Here is a 27,234-nt window from a genome sequence, read left to right on the forward strand (position 1 = left end):
TCTATGGTAATAATATATTAACGTGAATGGATGGTAAGGAACATATTTTCCTGTAATTTAGACAAACTTTAGAGCAAATGAAATTAGATTATCACCATAATTTAGTTCTAAAAACCCATTATTAAGGTCTTCCTACGTCATCTCAGGACAACATAAAAACTGGTTAGGGTGAGGGGCAGGAGATTGTGTTTGGGTGGTTTGGGGACCAGACCTGTGACCTTGATTCAGGAAACTCCCATTACCAATGCCCTGAAGTTAATATTCTGAGAGTTTCCTGGTGTCACACAGCCAATACGTGTTAGAGTCACAACCTGAACCAAGATCCTCCTGATTCAAAGTTCAGCTCTCTAGTCATTACTACATACTGCCTATCCAAAAATAGGGAGGGAAAAACTACATTTTAAAATTTACTTTTAATTAATAACAATCAAAAATCCCTCCCCCCACCACTGTACCCTTTATCAAGTAGAAAAGCAAACAAAAAACAATACCTTTGTAAAAAATATGCATAATCAAGCAAAACATTCCCAATTGTCTGTGTCAAAAAATAGGTATTTCATTCTGCACCATGAATCTATCACCTCTCTGTCAAGAGGTGGGTAGTAAGTTTCATCATGACTCCTCTGGAAACACGGTTGCTCATTACATTGAACAGAGTTCTTAAGTTTTCCATAGTTTTGTTTTTGAGGAGTTTTGTCTTTACATTTGCCTTTGTAAAGACAAATATTCAGTTTATTATTGAATAAATTTTTCTCCTAGTTTTGCTCACTTCACTATGCATCAAATCATACAAGCCTTCCCTGATTTTTCTAATGCCATCCCTTTCATCTTTTCTTATAGCATAGTATAACTATTACATTCATATACTATAATCTGTTGAATTCCATGTCATGACTTTGTCAATCTAAACTCTTCTATATGTTATCTGCCTTGTGCCTATAAAAATGTATTTCTTCATACTTGCCTCAACATCTTTTACCCCCTCTCTCCTCATTTCTCCTGGTCTCTGACAAAGAAGTGGTTCTTTTTCTTGCCAAGGCCGTTACATGTGTCTTTGGGTCCCATCCCCTCCCATCTTCTCCAATAGAATGCATCTTTGATCTCTCTCTCTCCCCCCCTCCCCCTCTCCTCCTCTCTCTCTCTCTCTCTCTCCCTCTCCCTCTCTCTCTTCTTTTCCTTCTGTCTCCCTCCCTCCATCTTTCCCGTCTCTCCTTTCCCCTTTCCTCCTTCTCTCCTAATATATAAAATACTTCCCCTCTGCCTTCAAACATGCCCAAATCTACCTGTCCTTAAAAATCAAGACAAGACCATTCCCTCAAGTTATAATCCTATATCTCTCCTCCCTTTCATAGACAAACTCCTTGAAAAAGCTATCTACACTAATAACCTCTATTTTCTTTCCCCTCAAACATTCCTTAACCCTTTGCAATCTTTCAATCCCATCACTTGAGGAACTACTCTTTACAAGGTTCCAAGTGGTCTCTTGGTTCTCAAATGTAATGGTCTTTTCTCAGTCCTCATCTTTAACCCATCTGCTTCATTTGACACTGCCAACCCCCCTTTCTTCCTAAGCATTTCCCTGCTGCATTTGACACTGCTGACCCCCCTTTCTTCCAAGGCTTTTCCCTCTCCATGTTCTTTTGACACTACTCTCTTGGTTCTAGACTCTTTCCTCTTTCATCATCTATTTCATTCTCCTTAATCGTAGATATTCCCCCAAGGTTCTGTATTAAACATTCTCCATCTATATTTTTTCTATTGATAACCTCATCAGATTTTTTTATATAGATATAAAGGCTAAATTTCTCCAAATCTTCAGTCCCATATCACCAGTTACCTATTAGACATTTCAAACTGGATGTCTCTGAGATATACTCAACCTTTCTAAAACTGAACTCTTATTTTCCTCCAAACCCCTGTCTCATTTATACTTCTCGTTTCTGAAAAAGGAACTGCCATCCTCTTAGTCTCCCAGGTTGTTAACCTCAACATTATCCTTAACTCTTCACGCTCCATCTCCCCACATATCCAGTTAGTTGCTAAATTTTGCCATTTCTTCTTCTACCACACCACCCACATATGACACCTTCTCTCCACTCACAAAGCTATCACCTTTGTTCAGGCCTTCATCACCTCTTACCTAAATTATTGCTCAAGCTTCACCTTACTCTAGACTATCTACACCTTGCCACCAAAAAGGTGACTTCCCTACTAAGCCAATTCCAGTGGATTCCTATTGCCCCAAGGATAAAATATAAACACTTCCGTTTAGCTTTTAAAGACCTACACAGCACACCTACAATGTCACATTCCAGTTTCATGGGACTCCACCTTTTGCACTTTTTTTTTTTGCAGGACAATGAGGGTCAAAGGTCACACAGCTAGTAAGTGTCAAGTGGCTGAGTCTGGATTTGAACTCAGATCCTCCTGAATCCAGGGCAGGTGCTTTATTCACTGTGCCACCTAGCTGCCACTTTTCAATCAAGCCAAACTGGCCTCTGTTTCTCACACATCACACTTCATCTCCCATTTCCCATCTCAATGTCTTTACATTGACCCATATACCCCAAATCCATTCTCTCATCACTGCACCTCATGAAGTCCCTCTTTTCCCGTTAGGGTACAGCTCAGACTATACCATATGAAGCTTTTCTTAATCCCTTCAACCTTTGGTGCCCTGCTTTGTATTTGTTCACTTTATGTTGTATATATTTATATTTGTAATTGTCCTCTCCCCTTTTAGAATGTAGACTCCTTGTGGGTAGGGATTATTTCATTCTTTGCATTTGTATTCCCCAGCACCTCACATAGTTCCTGGCACATAGTAGATGCTCAATAAATTTTGGTGAGGATTGATTAATTGACTTAATTGTATTTAGAATCCTTGCAAGTCACTTGAAGAAGCATCCCTCAAACATCAGGTGCCATCTCCATAAGATTCTTAATGACCATTGTCCTGGTGTATATATTTTTTAAAAACCCTGAAAAGTCTATAGTTCATATTTTCTTCTAAATTTACCATAAATAGATCAGAGACCTAGTCTAACATCCTCTTCTTGGGGTCTTTTAAAGGTGCTTCCATAAACACATACTTCATCAAAAAAGTATTGAATGAGCTAAAAAAGATGGCAGCATCTTGTGTCTTATTCATCTTTGTCTCTCTCATAATGTCTTGCACATTGCAGGTACTCAGATATGAATATATATGAGTGAGAGAATAAATAAGGAATGAAAAAACAGTTTTAAAAAGTTTTCTTTTAAAATAACATCTATCATTGTTACTGTTCTGTTTGATATTAAAGCTATACCTCTTTCCCAATTTAAACTTGCCAATGTTTAGTTTCCTTGGGGCCCTGGGGGACTGTGAAGGCAGGATATTTCAAATTTTAAAATCCACTAAGTTATATTCACAATGCTATGTTCATTCAGTTTTTCATTATAGTGGCTGTTATCTGTTCTTTCTGAGTCTGGCCCTCTGTGTGAGCATGTGATTTAAGGATAATGTTGTGCAGTTAACTTTTGACTCCAAAGTCAGTAAATCTGAAAGAACACAATATCCTGATTCTCTTATTCCAGGGTCAGAGAATAGTTTTTATAAAGCTATGGATGATGGCTCTACACAGAATCGCTCTCCTCCCATGGATTGAAAAATGATCCATTTTGTGTCTGCAGAAATTCTCTTGAGGTCAAAACGACCTCCTATTTATCATTTTCACATACATCTCTCAGATATGCTTGTATAAGGCTTGTCTGTAATGTAGGGGTAATGAGTGGGGAGGCAACAGGAGAGCAGGGATCAGGTGAGATTCCCACACTTAGAAATTCATTCATTTACTGAGTACTAAGTACAAAGTCCCATACTAGATGCTGGATAAAATATATTTCCCTGTACCACCCAAGAGAATGATTAAAAGCCAGTCATTAGCTATTCATCCTCAAAGTATAAAAGAAAATCATCAGACTTAATTTGTGAAAGTGCAGTATCCCTGAGAAGGGTGGACTCATTCCAGTCATTTCTGCTATACCTTATTCCTCCTGTATCTTGCTCTCAGATAACTCATAATCTTCTATAAGGTAACTGGAATGAGTCACATGCATAAAAACAAGGTGGGAAACATATTCAAAGGTAAGGGAATCTCCCTGCAAAAAAAAAAAAAAAAGTTATGGGCAGCTAGGTGGCACAGTGGATAAAGCACCAGCCCTGGATTCAGGAGTACCTGAGTTCAAATCCGGCCTCAGACACTTGACACATACTAGCTGTGTGACCCTGGGCAAGTCACTTAACCCCCATTGTCCTGCAAAAAAAAAAAAAAAAGGTAAGGGAATCTCAAACATACGGGAAAGTATTGGCTCCAGCCATTACAGGTAATACTACCAACTGTAAGTGAATGGCACTATGGTTGAACCAGGAATGCAGTTGTGGAAAGGGTGGAGAGGATGCTAAGTATATAGTTTTTCCTCTCCCATTTACACTGTTTATACCTTGTATGTAAATAGTCGTTTGCATGCTGTCTCTCCTATTTGAATGAACCTCTTGAGACCAAGGACCACTGTTTTTGCCTTTCTTCTATCTACAACTCTTAGAACAGTACCTGACATATAGTAAGTAATAAATGCATGTTGATTGATTGACACTGTGTCCTGCAGATCCAAAAAGTCAGGTACATAATTATATTTCTATAACCTAGAAAGGTTCTATGACTGTATCTTGAGTGAGTTAATGAGAATAGCATAGAAGAAAAAAGTAGAAAACTCATTCACCACAATTCTATTTGTATTGGTTTTTTGCTTACTTGAACTAAAGTCTTCCTTCTCCATTATAGTTATTAATGCTTATTGGGAATTATCATGTGTTTGTGTATGTGTTAGAATGTCACAAGTTTTATATTTTGAGGAGTGTAAGGTTCAGTCTTTACCAAATGATCATATTTTACAACATAATTATAAAGGTAAATTAACCAGTTATTTTCATAGCTATTTACAACCCATAAAACAAAGAACTATAATGGTAACTCGGATTGATTTTCTCATTTTCTTCATTATAGTGGACTTCATATCTGTTCTTTGCTAACCATACCCTAGATACTTAGATCTATGATGTCATTGTTGAAATATTCTTTCCATTGGTGCAGATTTTGTTATACTGGGCCATTCATACTCTTTTCTCTGCCTAAATTGTCCATAGAAGATTCACCGAATACAATAGAGGCTCTCCTCTGTACCATTTAATATTTAGGACTGCCACAATTGCACATGGGTTCTCTTACACAATGGTGTCAAACTCAAGTAGAAAAATTGATTTAGAAAGCCATAAATTAATACTCTAATAAAGGAAACAATATGCAAACAAATATATTCAAAGCATTCCATATACAGGATAAATAGAAAAAAATTAACAGAGGGAAGGTACTGGAATTAAGATGGAATGGGGGAGGCTTTCATTAAAAGAAGGTATTATATCTGGGATTTGAAGGAAGCCAGGGAGGTCAGTAGACAGAGCTGAGGAGGGAAAAAGTTCCATACATGGAGAACAGCCAGGGAAAACGCTGGGAGCCAGTGTCTTGTTCTAGGAATAGCCAGGACACCAATCTTGCTGGATTATAGAATATGTGGAAGTAAAATATAAGAAACCTGGAAAGGCAGGAAGGGGCCAGGTTATAAAGGCCCCTAAGAGCCAAGGAAAGGGTTTCCTGTTTGATCCTGAAGGTAATAGGAAGCTGTGGGGTGCAGTGGATAGAGCCCCGAGCCTGAAGTCAGGAAGACTCATCTTCCTTAGTTCAAATCTGACCTACCAGCTGTGTGATCCTGAGCAAGTCACTTATCCCTGTTTGCCTCAGTTTCTCATCTGTAAAATGAGCCAGAGAAGAAAATAGCATCTTTGCCAAGATACCCCAAATGGGGTCACAAAGAATCAGACACAACTGACACAACTGAACAACAGCAAAAGATTTGATTGAATAGAGTGATGCCATGGCCAGGCCTACTTGTTAGGACCAAAGGAGGTGGATTCCAATGAGCAAAAGATTTAAGGAAGGAAAATGAACAAACAGGCTATTGTAGTCATTCGGGTATAAGATGAATACAGGCTGTACCAGGTTGGGAGCAATGTCAGAGGAGAGAGGAGAATATATGCAAGAGATGTTGTGAAGGCAGAATTGACAGGACTTGGCAATATTTTAGATATGGGGAGTCAGAGAAAGTGAGCAGTCAAGGCTAGATTGTGAGCTTGGGTTACTAGGAAGATGGTGTCCCTTCAACAGTAATTGGGAAATTAGGAAGAGGAGAGGATATTGGGGCAAAGATAACACATTTGGTTTTGAACATGTTGAGTTTAAGATGTCTACAGGGCACCCAATTTAAGATGCCCCATAGGTGGTTGAAGACGTGAGGCTGGAGATCTGGAAAGAAGTTAGGGGTGGATAAGCAGATCTAAGAATTACCCAGGAGTTGTGAGTTGCCTTTGCTCATGCTTCTATTCTCTAAGCTCCATGTGGCATCTCATAGCTTCCATTCAGCTCCTATTAATGTATAAACTGATACTGGATAAAACAAGGGCAGTTTCCATATCCCCAAAATAAAGGACCATGGTATTTAGAACAGGAAGGGCCCTTAGAGATCACCTAACCCAAAACTTTAATTATACAGTGAAGAAAACCAAGGCCCAGAAAATGTAAAAGACTTACCCAAGGTCATGTAGGTAATAATACTTGTAAAAGTAATCCAGTAAGGTCTTAATAATACCTGTTAAATCTATATTGTAACATTGAAGTTTAAAATTATGAAGTCAAGACACTACACTGAGCATAAATACAACCTGCCCTTGGAATATTACCATCTTATTGCCATCGTTTAAAGTAAGATTATTAATAAGAAGTGATCAGTTCTTTATAAATGTATAACTTTTGACAAGAGTTGTTGGAGGTCCCTAATAAAACTATCCCAAATTAAAATAAACCTATAGTAGCAATCCTTACATTATTATCGTTGTAATCATCATCATCAAATCATGACCTAAATGAATAATAGAATCCACTGTCAGTCTTGGTGTTAAACTATTATTGGTTTTGTTTATTATCCGATTTGGAGAGAAAGCTTTGTCAGTTCTGAAAAGGATATTGAAAAAGGGTCCTTGCTTAAACTTGACAGCTTGAAGAAAATCAGGAAATCAAAGCTCTGACAGTGATCAGTAGAGAGTTGAGATCTTCAGCCTCATGTTAAAAAAAATACAACTTAAGGAAAAAAAACAGTAAGATCAAGATTTTTGTTATAATTTTGCATAAACTCTTAAGAACAGTGGAATGACAAGTTGAATTTGGAATGCCTGCATTCACTTTTCTAAAATATACAAAGTTCATTCATTCTTTCCTGAATACCATTCCTTAGTTTAGGGTAAGTAGAATTTTGAAAAGTTTCCTCTTCTCATTTTCTCTTTCCTAATAGAGCCACTGCCTGAATTAGTATCTCTAAATTTCTTTCAGAGGCAGGTTATTTCATTTTTCCTTTTCCCAGCTAATAAGTCATCAACATTAGTGTCACTTAATAAAAAGGGGCCTTATTAATGTTATTCTAATAATATGGGTGGAGAAAAATGACCTCCCCTAATTAATTCATCTATCATTACTTCTGAAGTACTCGTTCAGGCCAAAATAATAATTCAGAAATTAATTCAGATTGTGCTGGCACAAAATCAACTATTTACCTTGTCCTTCCTGCTTGGGATTTTTTTAGTAATAATATGAGCACATGGTAACATCAGGCAAGACATTTTAAGTTCCCCAATGGCCAAAATGAACATGGTCAGAAAAGAGAGAAACAAAAAACCTTAATCTTTTATGTTGTTTTGAGTGTAGGGAGTTCATAAAATCAGGAAATGGTCTAGGTATGTTTCCCAAGATTGTGAAACTCCAAAGTGAGGGCAGAGTGCATCTCAGTTTACAGGAACCATTGAGATGGGTGGGTATTAAGCCTGAATCATTACCATTATATTGCTATTGGTGATTGAAAGAAAGCCATGTTCCAATCTTCCATCGCTAATCTCTTTCAAGTGGTCACTTGGCTCTTAAGCAGTCTTGTTTTTAGAGGGGTCTGGCTTTTTCAACTCAGTTAATAACACAGTTCCTTTTGCATAGCACTACCCTACCCATGTAGAGAACAATATGCTTTTCTGTACCCAGCAAAGGACCATTCTTCTTAAAAAAACAATACCTTCCAAAGAGCCATCCTCTGAAGGAGATAGCAGTTATGGAAAGAGATGACATGAATTTCTGGAGTTCTGTATCGTAGAACAATACAAGATATACTGACAAGGAAAGGGAGTTGTAGGGGAAAGGACATCCCGTAAAATATTTGTGTCACAGGTATTGGGGTGCAGCATGTTATGGTGGAAAGGTAATCAAACTTGTAGACAGAAGACCTGCTTTGAGTCCTAACGTCTCTATGCTCTTAAATAAGTAATTTAACCACCATGAACCTCAATGTCTTTCATTGATACAGTAGGTACAAGAATATTCCTCCTCCATCACAAAGTTATTATGAAAAATGTATTTGTAAACTAAAATTATTCTTTTATGGAACAGCACAGACTGAACCCTTTCCCCAGGCTTCCGGTATAACAATAGAGAAGCCACAAATGCTCTTTGCTTCCTTTAAAAATCTGCTAAAAGCATTGGACCCCAGAAGAAAAGCTAGAGTATTACTGGTGTGTAAATACAAAGCCCTTAACTGCCAGCCTTGGGTGTACCATCCAACCTGAGCACAAAACCTAAGGGGATTAAGTGGGCTAAATTTGTCTCAGAAGAAGGTGGTATTTCATTTGCCTAAAAGGCTCTTTCTAACTGCTCCATTAGCAGCATGCCCAAGATTTCATTTTAACCAGTCATGTTATCAGGCTTTGTTTGTGCCTAGAAGAAAAAGCCCTGTCAGAAACTGTAATGTTTTTGAGAACAGATGGTTTTACCAGTAATTGCCTGCATAAAATAAAGTTAAAACTTATAGTAGAAGCTCTTTGAAAGAGATTGACACAATTGGCACAAATGAATGATCTTTCAACACCTCTTATGCACTGACAAAAGTGTCCACCTATAAATCACAGCATAGTCATCCATATACAACTAAAACATTTTCTAAGTTGGATGTGGGACTCCATTTAAGTCTCTGTCCCTTCCTATCTTTCCAGTCTTTTGATACTTGACTCCCCTCCGATCTGTAATCCAGCTACACTGCATACTTTGCTGTTCCTCAAATACAACACTCCATCTCTATTCTCCATTCTTGGGAGACAGAGTAGCACAAACAAAAGTATAGCTACAGGAAAAAACAATTTTGAGAAATGGCAATAATTAATTTTGACTGGATCCTAGAGGTGAGAGAGAAGCCATAGCTGATGAAGATAGAAGGAGCCATTCTAACTGTGAAGGATCTTGAATTCTAGGTTAAGGTTTTGAACTTTATTCAGTATCCTCTGGGGATAGACAAATGTGTATTCTGTGGTGTGTGGTATGAGATACTGAATTTAGAGTCAGAAGACCATGGTTCGGGGGCGGCTAGGTGGCGCAGTGGATAAAGCGCCGGCCCTGGATTCAGGAGTTCCTGAGTTCGAATCAGGCCTCAGACACTTAACACCTACTAGCTGTGTGACCCTGGGCAAGTCACTTAACCCCATTGCCCCGGAAAAAAAAAAAAAAAGAAGACCATGGTTCAAATTTTATCTCTGCTACTTGTCACTAATTTGGACTTAAACAAAATAACATCTCCTCTTCGGGCCTCAGTTTCCTCATTTGTAAAATTGTTGGGCTAGTTGATCTCTAAGGTCCCTTCCAACTTTAAAACCATATGTAACATGACTATGATCTCCTACTCTTTAATGCAATTTAGACATTAATTTGAGAAAGCATAAGAGATAAGATTTTCTTTCATGTAATAAGGACTAAACAATATTAATTGACCATATATGTAACAAGCCAATTATATAATTTCTCCTGTTTTTTTGCTATTATCATTTGTTAACTCAATCATAGGCTGCATTAATAGACATATAGTTACCAGAACTAGGAATGTAATAATACTTTACTACACACTAACTAGAACACATTTCAAATAATGTAATTCCATTTAGAGCAATGTTTTTAATTCTGAGCAACTCTGAATAACAGCCAGAAGAGGCAACCAGGATGGTGAAGAATCTCAAAATCATGACAGATGAGGAATAGCTGAAGAAACTGCTAATGTTCAGCCTAGAGAAGAATCATAGAATTGAAAGAGAATTCAGTGGAAATTGAGGGATTGCCCATCAACTGGGGGATGGCTAAACAAGTTGTGGTGTATGAATGTGATGGAATACTATTGTGCTATAAGAAATGATGTGCAGGCAGGTTTCAGAGAAACCTGGAAGGACTTACACGAACTGATGCTGAGTGAGCTGAGCAGAACCAGGAGAACATTGTACACAGTATCATCAACATTATGTGTTGATCAACTGTGATAGACTTGATTCTTTTCAACAATACAATGGTCCAAGATAGTTCCAAAGGACTCATGATGCTCTCCAAATCCAGGGGAAAAAAGAAGTATAGAATCTAGATGCAGATTGAACCATACCATTTCTATTGTTTTTGCTGTTGTTGTTTTTCTTTTTTGAGGTTTTTCCTTTTTGCTTTGATTCTTCTTTCACAGAATGATTAATGCAGAAATATGTTTAATGTGATTGTACATATATAACCTATATCAGATTACTTGCTGTCTTGGGAAGGGGGGAGGGAGGGGAGGGAGAGAGAAAAATTTGAAACAAGAAATCTTATAAAAACAAATGCTGAAAACCATCTCTACATGTAACTGGAAAATAATAAAATACTTTTATGGGGGGGAAAAAGAGAATTCAGAGGCCATCTAGTCCATATTGCTTATAATACATTCAAATGATCACTCAGATTTTGCTTGAAAACCTTCAATAAGACAGAAACCTGTCTCTTAAGACTGCTCACTCCCCTCACAGTCAGCTTGAATTGTTGGGAAATATTTCTTTGCAACAAACCTAAATATTTCTTTGTCAGCTTCCTCCTATTACCACTAATTCTGCCCTTTAGCTCCAAAGTGGAACAGGGCTGTTCTCTCTTCCATGTTACAAGCCTTAAAATACTTAAAGATGGCAAGGATGACTTCTCAAAGTCTTCTGTTCTCCTGGGCAAATAAATCACCCAGTTCCTTCAAATGATATTCTTACACCTTGAATTCATAACCTTTCACTATCCTGGATATTCTCCAGCTTATTAATGTCCTTCTGAAGACATGGAGTCCAAGACACAATACTATACTTTGGATGTAGTCTGACCAAGGCAGAGAGTACAGTGTATCATTTTGACATTGTTCCTCTCTTAAGGTAGCATTAGCTTGGGGGGCAGCTAGGTGGCGCAGTGGATAAAGCACCGGCCCTGGAGTCGGGAGGACCCGAGTTCAAAGCCAGCCTCAGACACTTAACACTTACTAGCTGTGTGACCCTGGGCAAGTCACTTAACCCCTAATTGCCTCTCAAAAAAAAAAAAAAAAAGGTAGCATTAGCTTTCTTGGCTACTGTAGCACATAATTGACATATATTGAGTTTATCTTCTCACTTTAAGAGAAGATTTAAGGAGGACATAATCTCTCTCTTCAAATATTTAAAGAGCTATCACATAATAGAAGAATTAGATTCGACTTCTTCCATATGGCTCTAGACAGGACCAGTGGATGGAAGGTACCGGAAGGCAAATTTTGGTTCAATGGTAAAAATAACTTTTAGCAATTTGAGTTTAAAAATACTCACAAATGGGGGCAGCTAGGTGGCACAATGGATAAAGTACTGGCCTTGGATTCAGGAGGACCTGAGTTCAAATTCAGCCTCAGACACTTGGCACTTACTAGCTGTGTGACCCTGGGCAAGTCACTTAACCCTCATTGCCCTGCAAAAAAAAAAAAAAATACTGACATGTATTCAGGAAGAGGCTGTCAATATTGTAGAGTAGATTCCTTCATTGAGTGAAAAGTTGAATTAGATGACTTCTAAGATCCTTTGAAATTCTAAGATTCTCTGTTATTTAAAATTATTTTACTGAATTAGAAAAATAATAACAAAATTAACTTGAAAAAACAAAAAGGCAAGAATATCAAAGGAAATAATGGGGGGGGAAAGTAAAGGAAGGCGGTTTAGCAGTACCAGATCTTAAACCATATTATGAGGCAGTGATTATCAAAACTATCTGGTACTGGCTAAGAAATAGAAATGTAGATCAATGGAATAGAATAGACATACAATTTAAAGCAAGAAATAAACATAACTTTGTATTTGACAAGTGTAAAGTCTTAAGATTTGGGGATAATAATTCATTTGGTAAAAAAAAAATTGTTGGGAAAACTGGAAAGTAACATGGCAGAAACTGGACATGGACCAATATTTTACACTATTTGCCAAGATAAGGTCAAAATGGATACATGACCTAGATATAAAGGAGAGATTTTAGAAGAAAATTAGGAGAACGTGGAACATATTACCTATCGGACTTATGATTAGACCAACAATTTATGGAAAAACAAGAGGCAGAGTTCGGTGTAAAATGGATAACTTTGATTACAGTATATTAAAAAGGGCTTGTACAGATAAAAGATGTAGCCAAGACCAGAAGGAAAGCAGAAAATTGAGGGGGGGATTTTATGGACAGATTATTAGATAAAGGTCTCATGTCTAAACTATATAAAGAACTTTGTCAAATTTATAAGAATACAAAGTCATTCCCCAGTTGATAAATGATCAAAAGTTATAAACAGGCAATTGTCCAGTGAAGAAATCAAAACAATTTATAGTCATGTGAAAAATGCTCTAAATCATTATTGATTAGAGAAATGCATATTTTAAAAATCTAGGCATGTCATTTTATACCTACCAAATTGGCTAAAATGAAAGGGAAAGCAAAAAATGTTGGAGGGGATGTGGAAAAATTGGGACACTAATTTCATTGTTGGTACAATTGTAGACTGATGCAACCATTTTAGAGGGTAATCTGGAATTATGCCCAAAAAGTTATTAAACTACCTCTACTTGGTCTGTTTCCAAAGATGATTAGAGGGGCAGCTAGGTGATGCAGTAGATAAAGCACCGGCCCTGGAGTCAGGAGGACCTGAGTTCAAATTCAGCCTCAGACACTTGACACTTACTAGCTGTGTGACCATGGACTAGTCACTTAACCCTCATTGCCCTGAAAAACAAAAACAAAAGCAAAAGCAAACCAAAAAATAAAACAAAGATGATTAGGGAAAAAGGAAAAGAACCTATATGTTCTAAAATGTTTATAGCAGCTCACTTAGTGGTAGAAAAGAACTGGAAATTGCAGGGATGCCCATCAATTAGGGAATGTTTGAAGAAATTGATTGTGATATATGATTGTGATGGAATACTACCATGCTATAAGAAATGATTAGCTCAGTGGTTTTAGAAAAACATGGAAAAACTTACACAAAATAATGAAGAGCAAAATGAGCAAGAGAGCATTGTATACAGTAATAGAAACATTGTTTTAAGAAGGACTTTGAGTGAATAAGTCATTTTGACTATTATAAATACCCAAATTAACCATAAAGGGTATATGAAGAAAGATGCTGTCTGCCTCTGGAGAAAGAACTGATAAATAGAAGTATGTATGGAATAATTTTGCATATATCTACCTATTTGTGTTGTGACATTTAAAATCTAAATGTGTGGTCGCCTTAAATTAGAAGCTTTAGCACCTGTCTTTGGGCATTAAGCATTTATTAAAGCATCCTAGGTATTAGTAAAAGGAGAACACATGGAGTTCAGAAAGTTAAGAAAAGGCCTATCTAGCCTAGAGCTCCAGCCTGGTCTGGTTCTTCCTTAAGTCCTCCACCACCAGCCTGCTTCAACCACAAACTGCATATGGAAGCTTTTTATAGGTCTGGAGGAGAGGTGGTCTTTACACACTGCTTCAAGCTGATTGGTTAGCGTCATCCAAATCCATTGGTTAGCGTCATCCAAATCCATTGGTTCACTGGACTTGAGGGTGGTCTTGTGTTGATGTTGTAGTCCACAGCCTCTGAGAACACTACCTCTTGGGAGTCAGCCAGGTGTGGCTTTAATTTAATTAACTTTAAGTAGGTTAATCAGCAAAATCAATCACTGTCAGTCTCAACTTAATTCAATCAGTTCTAAATTAATCTCCAGGTGGGGCCTTTGGGCATCTACCAAATCCCATCATTTTCTCACAGTGTTGAATGGTAACCATCTGGGGGGTGGGGGGAGAAAAAAAGGAAAAAGAAAAAAAATTCTAAGATTCTGGAAGATATATATATATATATATATATATATATATATATATATATATATATATATAGAGAGAGAGAGAGAGAGAGAGAGAGAGAGAGAGAGAGAGAGAGAGATTTATGGGTATATAAATATGAATGATTCTCTTGCCTTCCCTTCACTGTGAACTCTTAAAATCTCTTAGACGGGGGACTTAAAGTCTTTCAACTTTCATCATATTTGCTATTTTTATGACTCTTAAGTATGAGTATTAAATACTGAAGTTCAGTTCTCAAGGTGTCATGTGGGAATCAATTATTTGCTTAAACAGCAGTATGGCATAGTAGATAACCTATTAGACTTAGGGTCAGGAAGACCTGGACTCAAATATCACCTTGGATGCTTATTAGCTATGTGCCCCTGGGCAAATTATTTATCCTCTCTGGGCTTCACTTTCTTCATGTGAAAAATGAAGAAAGTTAGACTCATTGGCCTCTCCAGTCCTTTCCTGCTCTAACCCTAGGAATCTATGATCCTTTAGATCAAAGACCTTCCATTGTATAATTGTAAATTTGATAACACGTGGTAAAGAAAGTGATTGTTAAGAATCCAGTAGAGTCATCAGAGAGTACTCTTATTTTTGGCACTGTGACTTCAGATTATGGCACTCTTCAGGACAGGGTTGTTGTCAAGACTTAAGGAGCATCCCTCATAGCATCATGCATATGTGTATACTCAGTAAATAGTATTTGATGATAATGCTGACACTGGTGATGTGTATAATCTCTTTGTTTTACCTTACATTTCATTCTTCCTACTGCCCAGTTATGGAGATGAGTAACCTGAAAGATGCCTGCTTGGAATCAGAACATTAAAACTAGAAGTGATCATTTAGCCCTGACCTCATTGCAGTACCTTCCATTGCTAAGGATATCATTGATATTTTCTGATTGCTCTTGCTGATGCTGTTCCTGTGTTTTGTCTAAGGGGAATGTCTTAACAATAATAATTCCATAGATTAAGATTTGTTTGGGGAATGTTTTCATCTTAATCCTTAAAATACTACTATTTTTAGGAAGTGAATACATGGGTAATAAAGACATAGCATTTCATATTGCTGGTCAGTGTTGAACAATTCCAGCCTGAGCAGTGGTGTCATCCACTGAGAAACAGCAGGGCATTTTAAAGCTTAAATTAGATTTATAATTGGAAAAGGGGAATGCCCTAGATTGGATGCTGAGCCACCCATTACCTCAATCACTCTGTCTGGATATTTACCTATGAGTCATCCAGAAAAGGGGAAATGATTCCATAAATAAATTTTAAATTCACATATTCTTGCCTAGTCCATTCTAACCCACAGAGTTGTACCATATGACAACTATTTTAAGTCGTAAGCCCAAAAGGTTATGCATCATTTTATTCCTTTCACACAGTCCATAATTTAACAAGAAGTGAAAATGCTAGCTGGAAATATCTCACTTGTGCTTTCTTTAATGTAAGTGAGCCTCATATGCTTGTGGACAGTATAGTGTATTTATACTCACAGATTATAGGTCTTATAAGTAGTGTAATCAGGGTCCACTGTTATAAGATCCACTGATGAAAATACAAAGATAAATAAGACAGTTCCTGCCCTCAAGGAATTTAGCAGTGTACATAAGATATACACATAAATACAAAAGATGTGTACCTGAATAAGCATAATGCAAAGCTCAATGGAGTGAGTATACAAGAGAGGTACATATAAAGCACTGTGAGAGATCAGAGATAGGGGGATCGTTTAAGACCTCAGAGAGAAAATGATCAAATCAAACCAACAACCATTAAATAGACTGTATGCCAGATAACTGTGACAGAAGTTAGTGATACAAAGACAAAAGTGAAATAACCCCTGCCCTCAAGTAGCTTGTATTCTTCTTACAAGGGAGATAATGTGAACATACGCAGGCATATACAAAATAAACACAAAGCAGATAAAAAGCAATTTTGGTGGTGGAGACACTACAAATGAGGACTAGGAAAAGCTTTCTACAGAAGACAACACTTGAATTGATTCTTGATGGAAACCAGAGATTCTAAAACATGGAGATGCGAAGGGAGCACATTCTGGGCATGGACACCACCACTGAAAAGACACAGGAGGTTCAAGAAGGCCAGGATGGCATGAGGGAGTATGTGTTGGAAGGTTGGAAAGGTAAGATATGAGCCAGGGAAGGAAGAGCTTTAAATGCCCGACAGAAGAATTTACATTTTTCCCTTCAGGTATTAGGGAGCCACTGAAGGTGATTGAGTGGAAGACATACCAGACCTGCACCAGTTTAGCAGTTGTGTGGCAGATGAGTGGGAAGAGGCTTGAGTTGGTTGGGGAACCCAATTAGGAGAATCCTGCAAAAGTTCACCCGAGAGCTGCTCAGGGCCTGAATGAGAATAGCAGCTATGTGTGCTTTTAACTGACATTGTGGAAATATCAAGGTCAAGATTTGGCATCTAATTGGACACTTGGAGTGAGAATAAAAAGCCAGGCATGACACCAAGGAGATCAAAGCTTTGAATGATGAGTAGCCTTCATATGGATTGTGTGGACAAATACAAGGAGGTAGAAAACTGGAACAAGTTCAAGTAACAGAGCAATTGGGCTGAACCTGTCATGTCAGGTTGGTTTGGGGTGTTTGTTCAGATGGCAGTGAGAAGCTATTTAAGTTTTTTTAAGCCAGAGCCGTAAGGCGACCAGGGCTCTGACAGCAGGGTAGAGGGTGAACTGGAAGGAGGGAGAGACAAGAAGATTGGTTAGGAGGTTATTATGATCATCCGAGCTCAAAAGAGACTGAACTATATTGAGTGGGGCAGGAATGGGAAGTATGCAACACACTTATCAAAGGGTTTGGGTTTGGTTTTTTTCCAATATCAAGCCTGACTTTACAAGTTTTCATCCTGCTAGTTCTGCCTTCTGGGGCCAAGCCGAACAAGACTAATCTAGCTTCTGTATGACCACCCCTCCAATATTATCACAGCCTCCACGTCTTCTCTTTTTCCAAGCCAATCCTCAGGTGACATGTACTCAAGATCCACCACGCTCCTGGTTGTCTTCCTCTGGTGAATATCTTTTCTAAAATGAAACACCCAGAGCTGAGCACAGTAATACAAAGGGAGGATGATGCCTTTTAATGCACCCCAACATGGTATTAGCCTTTTAGGTTTTCATGTCACATTGCAGTTTGCAGACCACTTACCCACCTCCTCTCTTTTTTCAGACAAATTGCTAGCCAGTCATACCTCCCCCCAGCTTGTATTTGTGAAATCAGTTTCCTGAACACAAGTGAATGACTTTATATGTATCTTTGCTGCCCCTTGTCCCTGACCACTATGAGCAGTGATTATTTAAATTTAGAGAGACCCTGCTCCTCTCTGGGAAGAGGGGTGGGATATTAATCCATTGAGTTCTAGGACTCACCTGAGGCAGAACAGGCCTGACCATGGTTTGGAGGTGAGTCATGAAGCCTCTTGTGTTTGCTCATGTATGCCACAGAAATCCTTCCCATCAGTCAGGGCCCAGATCACCTCAGTGTCATCCTTAATTCCCCTATCCACCCTGTTGTCAGCCACATCTTGTCCTGTCTCTCTACACAACTTCTCAAACATGGCCCCTTCTCCACTCACACAGGCCCTCATCCCCTCTCACCTCTGCACAGCCCTCCTCCATGCCTGCCTAGCATACTCTTCCTCCTCATTCCTCCCTCTTAAAGCACACTTAGAACTTTACATCTCAGCTCAAGTGCCACTTGCTTCCAGAAGTCTTTCATGATTCACCCAGTTACTTCCCTGCCTCGACAGCAGGTTTGTTTGCTCTGGTATTTGAGGGACAGCTGGTTTCAAGTCCTGCAGCATGCTCAAATCATCACTCACTTCCCATGTAGCCACTTAGCTGTAGAATCTTGTCGTTTCTCCCTCCACAATATTTCTTGAATCTATCTACACAACTCACCTTGCTAGTTCAGGCCCTCATCACCTCCTAACCTAGACTAGAGCAATCAATTCCTAATGGGTTTCTCTACCTCTGGTCTCTCCCATACATAGCTACTGCCCAAGTGATTTTCCTAAAGGTACAAGTGACCATTTCACTGCCCTCATCAACAAATTCCAGTAGTTCTTTATTACCTCAAGACTCCACTACAAACTCCTCTCTTTGGTATTTAAAGCCTTTCACAACTTGTCCACTACCCACCTTTCTGGCCTTACTACCCATTATTCCCTTACTCACACCTGCACTATGATCCGTCCAAACTGACCTTCCTGCAGCCCATTGTCACTGCCCTCTGCCCGAGGTCTCCCTGCCTTTGCACTGACTGCCCCCTTCCTCTTCACCTCCATGTTTCAGAATCCCTTATTGCCTTCAAAGCTCAGCACAATCACCACCTTTTACATGAGGCTTTTCTGATCTCCCCCAGCTACTGGTGTCTTCTTCCAGAAATCAGTGTCTGTGTAATTTATGTATCTGTATGTGTCTACCCCACTTAGATTGTAAACTCCTTGGGGACAGTAATGGTTTCAGTTTTTCTTTTTCTTCCCAGCACCCAGCAGAGACTTGACACATACAATAGGCACTTAATAAATACTTGTTGGATGATGGATGGATGAGATACTAGGTTCATTGAAATCATTCTGTGTCCCAACTGTCATCCTGTGTATTAGCTATCGGTCCTAAATTTGTGTTGTTAGAAGTAGTAGTAGTAGTAATACAGTAGCTAGCATTTACATAGCACTTTAAGGCTTGCAAAGTACTTTATAGATCTTAATCTCATTTGATCCTCATGACAACCATGAGGGATAGGTACTATTATTATCCCCATTTTACATTTAAGAAAACTAATATAGGGCATCTAGGTGGCGCAGTGGATAAAGCACCAGCCCTGGATTCAGGAGGACCTAAGTTCAGGTCTGGCCTCAGACACTTGACACTTGCTAGCTGTGTGACCCTGGGCAAGTCACTTAACCCTCACTGCCAAACAAAAAAAGAAAAGAAAAGAAATAAGGAAGGAAGGAAGGAAGGAAGGAAAGAAAGAAAATAAAGAAAACTAATACAGCAGTTAAGTGATTTGCCCAGGCTCACACACCTGTTAAGTGTCGGAGACCATAGCTGAGCCCAGGTCTTCCTGACTCTAGGTCCAGCACTCTAGCCACCAAGCCACCTAGCTAGCACTGAGGTTTGGAACAGCCGTGAGTTCAATAATTGGAAGGAAAATAAAAGGATTACTATGTAGTAGTAAGATCATATTTGAGATTAGATAACAAATTTAGTCAGCACAGGTATATGACTTCCTTCTGGGACATTCAATAGCACAGGATGGTTTAGGGTTTGGCAAGTCTTGAGCAGCTCTAGAACAAGGAGGAAAAGGATTCAAGGATACAGGGCAGTGTATAATTGAACTGATTTATTATAGGGTGAGGACTGGAAAAGGAAGACAGTGGGGAGTAACAGAATGGATGAACAACAAGAGATGAAGAAACTTGAAGTCTTGTGAGGATAAAGGATAATTTTAGTGAAGGAATGAGATGCAAGGCTAGGAAGCTGTAATTGAGTAATAGCCAGCATTTATATCACACTTTCAGGTTTGCAAATTCTGTACCTGTATTACCTCATTTGATCTTCATTTGGATTATGAAGAGAATTTCAGAGTTCTGGATCATGGCAATGTCACCAAGATAGGATGAAGTTAAAGTACTTGTCATAGGGAATCAGGGGGCGAGGATGTTTGATTCCTCCTTGTTTATATCGTATCCCTCAAGTATAAAGGCAGGGATTCAAATAGAGAAGAGCACTGTGAACCAGGAGATGAATTTCTTAAGAAAACAGGGAGAAACACCTGGTATCCCATAGATGACCATGTTACCCACAATATGAGTAGATGGATAGATGGGTGAGTGGATGGATGGATAGATAGATAGATAGATAGATAGATAGATAGATAGATAGATAGATAGATAGATAGATAGATAAGGTAGGTAGGTAAGTAGGCAGGCAGGCAGGTAGATAGAGAGGTAAATAGAGTAATACAATGATTGATAGAGTGACCCACAAGAAAAGGAAAGGTTGCTGAGTAATACCCAGAGCTTCGCTTTGGAAGCAACCATGAAGACAAAGGAGTAGGGAAACTCCTCTCCTTTGCCCAGTGTATCGCTGAGCAGCAAGGAAGGCATGTGAGAGAAAATGAGATTCCAGAGCTCACAATGGAAGGGGAAGACAGAGAAGGATAGGGACTGGAAGATGAGAATGGGGATGAGGGAGCAGCCTAGAACTATGTCAAATGAGTAGAGGTCTTATCAAGGATAATAAGGTACAATCTTACTAACTCTTTATCTTGGATTTTAATTCTCTATTAGTCATTTTTATTCAGTTTTTTCCAGTCCAAAGATCATTCTCCTTGACAGAAAAAAATAGGGGAAAAAATGAGATTATTTAGTTCTACCTTCTTTCCATAAGCACCCATACTGTTCCTTTTACCATCCTCTGTTTCCAAAGGTAGCCTTTTTTTTAAAAGCCCCTTTCCCTTCCCTAGCATTTATCATCAGCCTAAGCTCATTCTGAACTTTATCCTTCCTAACTCAGTTTTCTTTAAGGACCACATAATGCTGTTGTGTTCATCCTCTGTTATCTGGTCTTGCTTTCACTTTGGTAATAAAAATCTAAGTCAGCCCCATGAATTTCCTCTGCATTCACATTGGACTCTTTGGACAGTTCTTCCATTCCCTCCTAATCAGAATTACTTTTTATTTCTATCTTATACTTTGATTCTTTAAAAGTTTCCACCTTACTTAAGCTGACTTCCCTTATAAAACTTTAAGCCATGGGATCCTAATATCCTTTGTTTATAAAAAAAATTCAATTAAAAAGCATTTATTTTCTCTTCCTCCCACCTTCTCCCCACCCCCAGAAAAAGAACTATAAGAACAAAACCCTTGTTAACAAATACAACTAGAACTCTTAATTTTCAACTTTGACCAAAATTATTCGTTCACCACAGGAGGGTGTCAGTGAGCTTAGAATGTGAATGCTTCAGCTCTTTTATCTCTTAAGCACATCTGTAAATTACAGTTAACAAGGCTGGCCACGTTAACCTTCAAGTTGTGAGTAAATGTCCCTTTGGACACTAATGTGGAGTTTCTTTAAGAAGGTTATGGGACTTATTTTCTATAGCCATACAAAGAATTTTGTTGTTGTTCAGTCGTTTCAATCATGTTGTACTCTTCATGACCCCATTTGGGATTTTCTTGGCAGATACTGGAGTGGTTTGCCATTTCCTTCTCCAGCTTGTTTTACAGATAAGGAAACTGAGGTAAACAAAGTTAAACGACTTGCTTGGCATCATGCAGATAGATAGTAAGTGTAAGAGGCCAGATTTGAACTCATGTCTGTCTGACTCCAGGCACAGCTTTCAATCTACTGTACCACCATATAACTGCACCTCCATACAAAGAAAAGTAGACTTAAGTGAAAGAGATATTTTTGGAATAGCACAAAGAAACCATTGTATTTGAGGGTTACAGGAGTGAGAGAAATGGACTGTGTGATCTCTAAAACCTCTTGCAACTCTTGAATATATGATGTTAAGACCAAATTTGATAAAAAGCACTAATGACCTGTGCAGTGGTACTTTGGAGTTCCCATGCTCTCTGTCTAGAGTTAACTGAAGTCAGAGAACCAATGATCTCTAAGTCTTTTCTAGCTCTGTTGTCCTAAAATTCATTGGTTCTTTCATGTCTTTTTCTGATTCCCCTCCTTGGTGAGTGGTTGTCCTACCACCACCATTTTTTGTGTTCTGTCTGCATATACTTTATATTTACTTACATGGTACATACGGTTTCCACCAATAGAAAAAAGCCTATCTAGGGCAAGAACTATCTCTTTGTTTCTGTATCTACCATGCCTAACATAATCTGTCACATAGTAGATGCTAATATACACTTGTTGAAAAAATAGATGTCTAATAATGTCAAAGTAATACACTTGGTAGAAGGGACTAGAAAAAGATTATGTGTCCTAATCTTATTTTGATTTTACTAGTTCATTTAATTACTCTCATTCCTGTCTAACCTTTCTATATTTCTGTTTCTTGCTCAGTAAATTGGAATTTTCTGGTTACTTCAAGAGAGAAATTAGGCATTTTGCTGTTGACTTGTGAAATAGCTAGCATTTTCACTCACAGAAACTGTTTAGTGACCCTACCGTCATAAATATTTTTGTGCTTCTCTTTTGTGGGCATAGTTTAGCCCTAATCTGTCTCCTGAATTATTATGAAGAAAAGCTAATAGAAATGGCAGTAAAGCCATTCACCATTTAATTGCTAAATCATGATGATGATATAATAGTTTTCTATTTCAACCTCCATTTATGAAAGTTTAGAACTCGTGTAACTTTTTAAAGGAACACTTAATCCAACATTATCCCTTTGTTAATCTGACATTTTCTAAGAGAAACAGAATATAAAAACCTGAGATGCTTAAATAAATGCAGATAGAAAACCTTCAGAGAATGAGTAGAGGAACATGAGCAGTCTGTTCTAAAAGTGTATTTAACTTCAAAAATTAGAAAGGAACCATATTTCATATATATAACTGGGTGGGTTGGGTTTTTTTTTTCCTTTCAGATTCCTTAGTTGGGTAATCCAACTACCCATATTAATGGTATTGTCCTAAATGCTTGATCTTAAATATTTTTAGTTCAAGATTCTCATCATCATGTTACACTTGAACCTTATACCTCAGCTTTATTGATTTGGAGTATTACTTATGTTTCTCCATTCAATTATAAACCTGCCCTTTTCAAAAACCAACATACTTTTTATGTAGAATGAGCCAAAAAAGTTTGAGAAGATAAAATTCTGAAATAATTCTGAGACAAGTACCTAATATAGATATAATGGGACCAATTATAATATGTATAATAGAGATACCTACTACTGTCCAAGATTGAAATGCTGGAGGTATAATTAGGAAAAGTCCTGAAGCTTAATCAACTATAAGAGAAATGTATAAGGAATTATTTCATACCATCCAATAGAGCCAGGATTAAATGTTCTTTTCAATATTTTTTAATTATCAGTTTGAAATCACTCTTACCTTCACTGATATTTTATTATAGTGAATTTCATATTGAAAACAAAATGTCTTGGTAGTATAAAAGTTCAATGGGAGCAGTATAAAGCTGGAATAATTAATTTGATGAATTTGAAATGTTTGTGAGGGTCTTAAAGGAAAAAAGAAAGATTGGAAGTTCCATTGGTATTGCCTAAAAGAATATCAACAGACCTGATCTGTATTTTTATTGTAAACTGAGTGATATAGTGGGATCTGAATTAGAAAAGAGTCAAATGATAGTTATATTTTTCCTTATTCTTTCTGTATATGTCATTTTTACCATGATTTGTTTTTTCTTTTATATTTTTTGTTGTTTAGTTGTTTTTCAGTCTTGTCCTACTCTTCATGACCTCATTTGTAGGGTTTTTTGGCCAAGATATTGGAGTGGTTTGCCATTTCCTTCACCATCTCATTTTCCAGATGAGGAAACTGAGACAAACAGAGTTAAGTGACTTGTCCAAAGTCACACAGCTAATGTCTGAGGCCAGATTTGAACTCAGGAAGATGAGTCTTCCTCATTCCAGGTGCCATGCTCTGTCCACTGCATTAGCTCGCTGCCCACTTTAATTATATACTAGAAAGATGGGTAAGTGGTGATTGTTCCTCTTCACCCCCAACACTTGTTTATCAAGATGGTATTAGAGAAAAATTGTTTGAATATGAGTCCTTCTCCTGCTCTGGAGTAAGGCCTTTATTTTCCTCTATTCCATATTCTTTGGGGTCAAGAGTGAAGGTCAAGGACTAAAAGTCCTGGAAGAAATACTTAGATTTCTGCAACAGCAGCGACAATATGGTTTCAGTCTTTTCTTCTCCAGCCTCCTGTTTCATTCAACTCCTACCCTACCCCTAACAATTTATTTTTAAAAAAGAAGGTAGCAGGGCAGCTAGATGGCTCAGTGGTTAAAACACCGGCTCTGGATTCAGGAATACCTGAGTTCAAATCCGGCCTCAGACACTTGACACTTACTAGCTGTGTGACCCTGGGCAAGTAACTTAACCCTCATTGCCTGCAAAAACACATACACACACAAAAAACAAACAAACAAAAACAAAAACAAAAAACAAGGTAGCTCTCAATTAACAGAATAGATGTGGTGCCATGAAGTTCTTTCCAGCTCAAAAATTCTCTGATTATGTGAATATGATATAAATGTAATTTCTGTAAAACACATCCTATTTTTCCCTCTTATATCCTAAAAGTGAAGGTATATTCCCCTTGGTGGGGGCAGAGAGGGAGGAGTGGCCCTAAAAATAGCAAAAATAAAATGGGAAATACTTTGCCATTATGCAATTAAACAAAAAAATGAAATAACAATCATATTGAAAAATTAATAGTACTTGAAATAGCACTACTCTGCTAATTGTTTAAAATAATTCACAAAAAGAAAAATATCAAAAGGGGAAGTATACTGCAATACCAGAAATATTGACCACATAATCATCTGCCTCAGCTCGCCTCAATGATTGTTCTCACTGCAAAGGTGGTAATTTTTCTACCAGTGTAAAGTTTTCATTGCACGTTGAATCTCATATCCAAGTCTTTTACCCTTTTTGTGCATATCCTAGCTCTTAAACTTATTGACATCCTTCCCCCCCCCCTTACCTGGGTAACACCTGTTCATTTTGTTTTCAAAGTGTAAACACATCTTAATTTGTCCTCTAACTTCTCTGCTTAATAAAATTCTATCTGAAATTATAGGATCATAGATTTAGAACTGAGAGAGACTTTATCATCTTATTCCAACTTGCTTATTTTACAAAGGAAAAAACTAAGTCCAGGAAAGGCTGAGTGACTTGTCTGTGCTCACACATGACCTTAGGCTAATCACGACCTTCATGGGACTCAGTTTCCTCATTTGTAAAATGAGGAGGGTGGACCAGAAAGCTTCTCAAGTTTCTTCTGCTCTGGGCCTGTGATCCTCAGTGGCAGATCTGAATTTGGAACTTCTGTCTTCTGACTCCTAATCTCCTTTGCTTTGCAGGATACTGTAGAAATATTTTAACTGACTTGCTGGCTTAATGTGGGGGAACTGAGCTGACTGGAGGACTAATCTGGGGACTTTTGACTGACTGGCTATCTGACTGCTATTAACTTAGCATGGGCCGTTTAAAAAGTTCCACCACACTGCTCCACTCCCAAAATTCATAAGCTAAAGATTAAGAATCCTCTTAACTAAATAATCAAAGCAGAGTTTATTTATGAGATACAGTTTAAAATTAAGGGGCAGCTAAGTGGCGCAGTGGATAAAGCACCAGCCCTGGATTCAGGAGGACCTGAGTTCAAATGCGGCCTCAGACACTTAACACTTACTAGCTGTGTGACCCTGGGCAAGTCACTTAACCCCAATTGCCTTACCAAAAAAAAAAAAGAAAGAAAGAAAGAAAATTAAGAATACAGGGAAATAAAATGTACAACCTGACTGCATTCAGGCCGAAGTCTCTTTCCACCTGCTGTGCCTGGAACTTTTTTTAAATACAATACAACCTTCTCCCTTAGGGTATGTTCCACTTTCACTGCTCAGTTCCTTTCACTAACTCCAAGCCACTTTCACTTTGTCGATCCCCCTGCCTCTAACTTTCCTCTCCATACCGCCACCACTGAACCCCTGTGTTTCTCTCTCACCGATCTCTCCTTTATTCTCCTAGTGCTCCAGTGTCCTTCTCTGTTCCGTTTAGTCTCATAAGCCCCCCTCTCAGTGTCTCTCGTCTCCGGAGTCCTCCTTAATCTTGTCAGCCCCCAATCTTCATATATATATATATATATATATATATATCTTCCTTCTCTCCACTCAAATCTCAGGGCTTCCTGCGCCCCCACACACACCAAGCTAATCCACCAGCCGCCCTCAGGCTTCGGCTGGGGGTGAGGATGCTCGAGCCTCCCATGCGTACCACACCCAGGGCTCCAGGGGCCTGTGCCCCCTGCTGAGCACCTGGGACCTCCGCAGGGGCTACACCGGAGCCGGGACTGCACAAGCCCGGGATTTCTCTGATAGATCCACTGAGGGTGGAGGGAGCTGGGGCTCCCTCCCCCCAGGTGTCTGACCTGGCCGTCTTGTACAGCCCATGGGGCTTTTTGGCTCAGCTGAAGCGGAGCGGGAGGGGCACCAGCCCCTCCCACGCAGAAAAAAACCTGAGAGCCCAAGGCTTTCTAATCTCAGCCCAAAGGCAGGGTCCCCAAATCAAAATAAATTTCCACGCTACCCAAGCCCCTTTCTTTCTCCTTCCTCACCAATCCAGGTAGATGATCATTTATTTTAATAAGTTTCCATTTTTTCACCTAAAACTAACTTTTTCATTCAGTAAAGCATTTAGTGCATTCTCTTCTAGGAATTCTGAAGAAACAAAAATACTTTATCTGAAGGCAAATACCCTTGTAAAGACATAGGTCAAGGTAAAGCGGGGCAGGTACCCCGTGTAAGCCGAAGTGCGGTAGCCTTGCTCTTCTCCCTAAGTCCCAAGCAAAAAGAAAAAGTGCTTCGCCTGTGGGGTGGCATGATTAGCGTTGAGATATAAATTATTGGATTGTAAATTTCATGAGGCCAGGATGAATCCTATTCGTCCTTGCATCACCCAGCACCTAACATAGCATTCTCTGTGCACAGTGACTGCCGAGGCGAGGGCTATTACAGAATCAATGGGAGACGGACACCACTTTAAAATTCAACAGATGAAACGTGGGCCAAATTACAGGACAGGTAGATTTGGAACTGGTTAGACAATAGTCATGACTAATGGATCTTTATGAACGAGGAGGGAAATCTCTAGTATTATTGGCCCTGCCTTCTTCAGTATTTTTATTACTGACTAGGAGTAAC

General features: G+C 38.6%; 1 protein-coding gene across 1 annotated transcript in view; it reads left to right on the forward strand.

The window, feature by feature from the left end:
• VWA8 (von Willebrand factor A domain containing 8) overlaps nt 1-27,234 on the forward strand; it is a 411,604-nt gene that overhangs the window by 289,764 nt on the left and 94,606 nt on the right. The gene's annotated exons all lie outside the window — the stretch shown is intronic.

Source organism: Dromiciops gliroides, chromosome 3 (assembly GCF_019393635.1).
Source record: "Dromiciops gliroides isolate mDroGli1 chromosome 3, mDroGli1.pri, whole genome shotgun sequence".
NCBI classification, from domain to species: domain Eukaryota; kingdom Metazoa; phylum Chordata; class Mammalia; order Microbiotheria; family Microbiotheriidae; genus Dromiciops; species Dromiciops gliroides.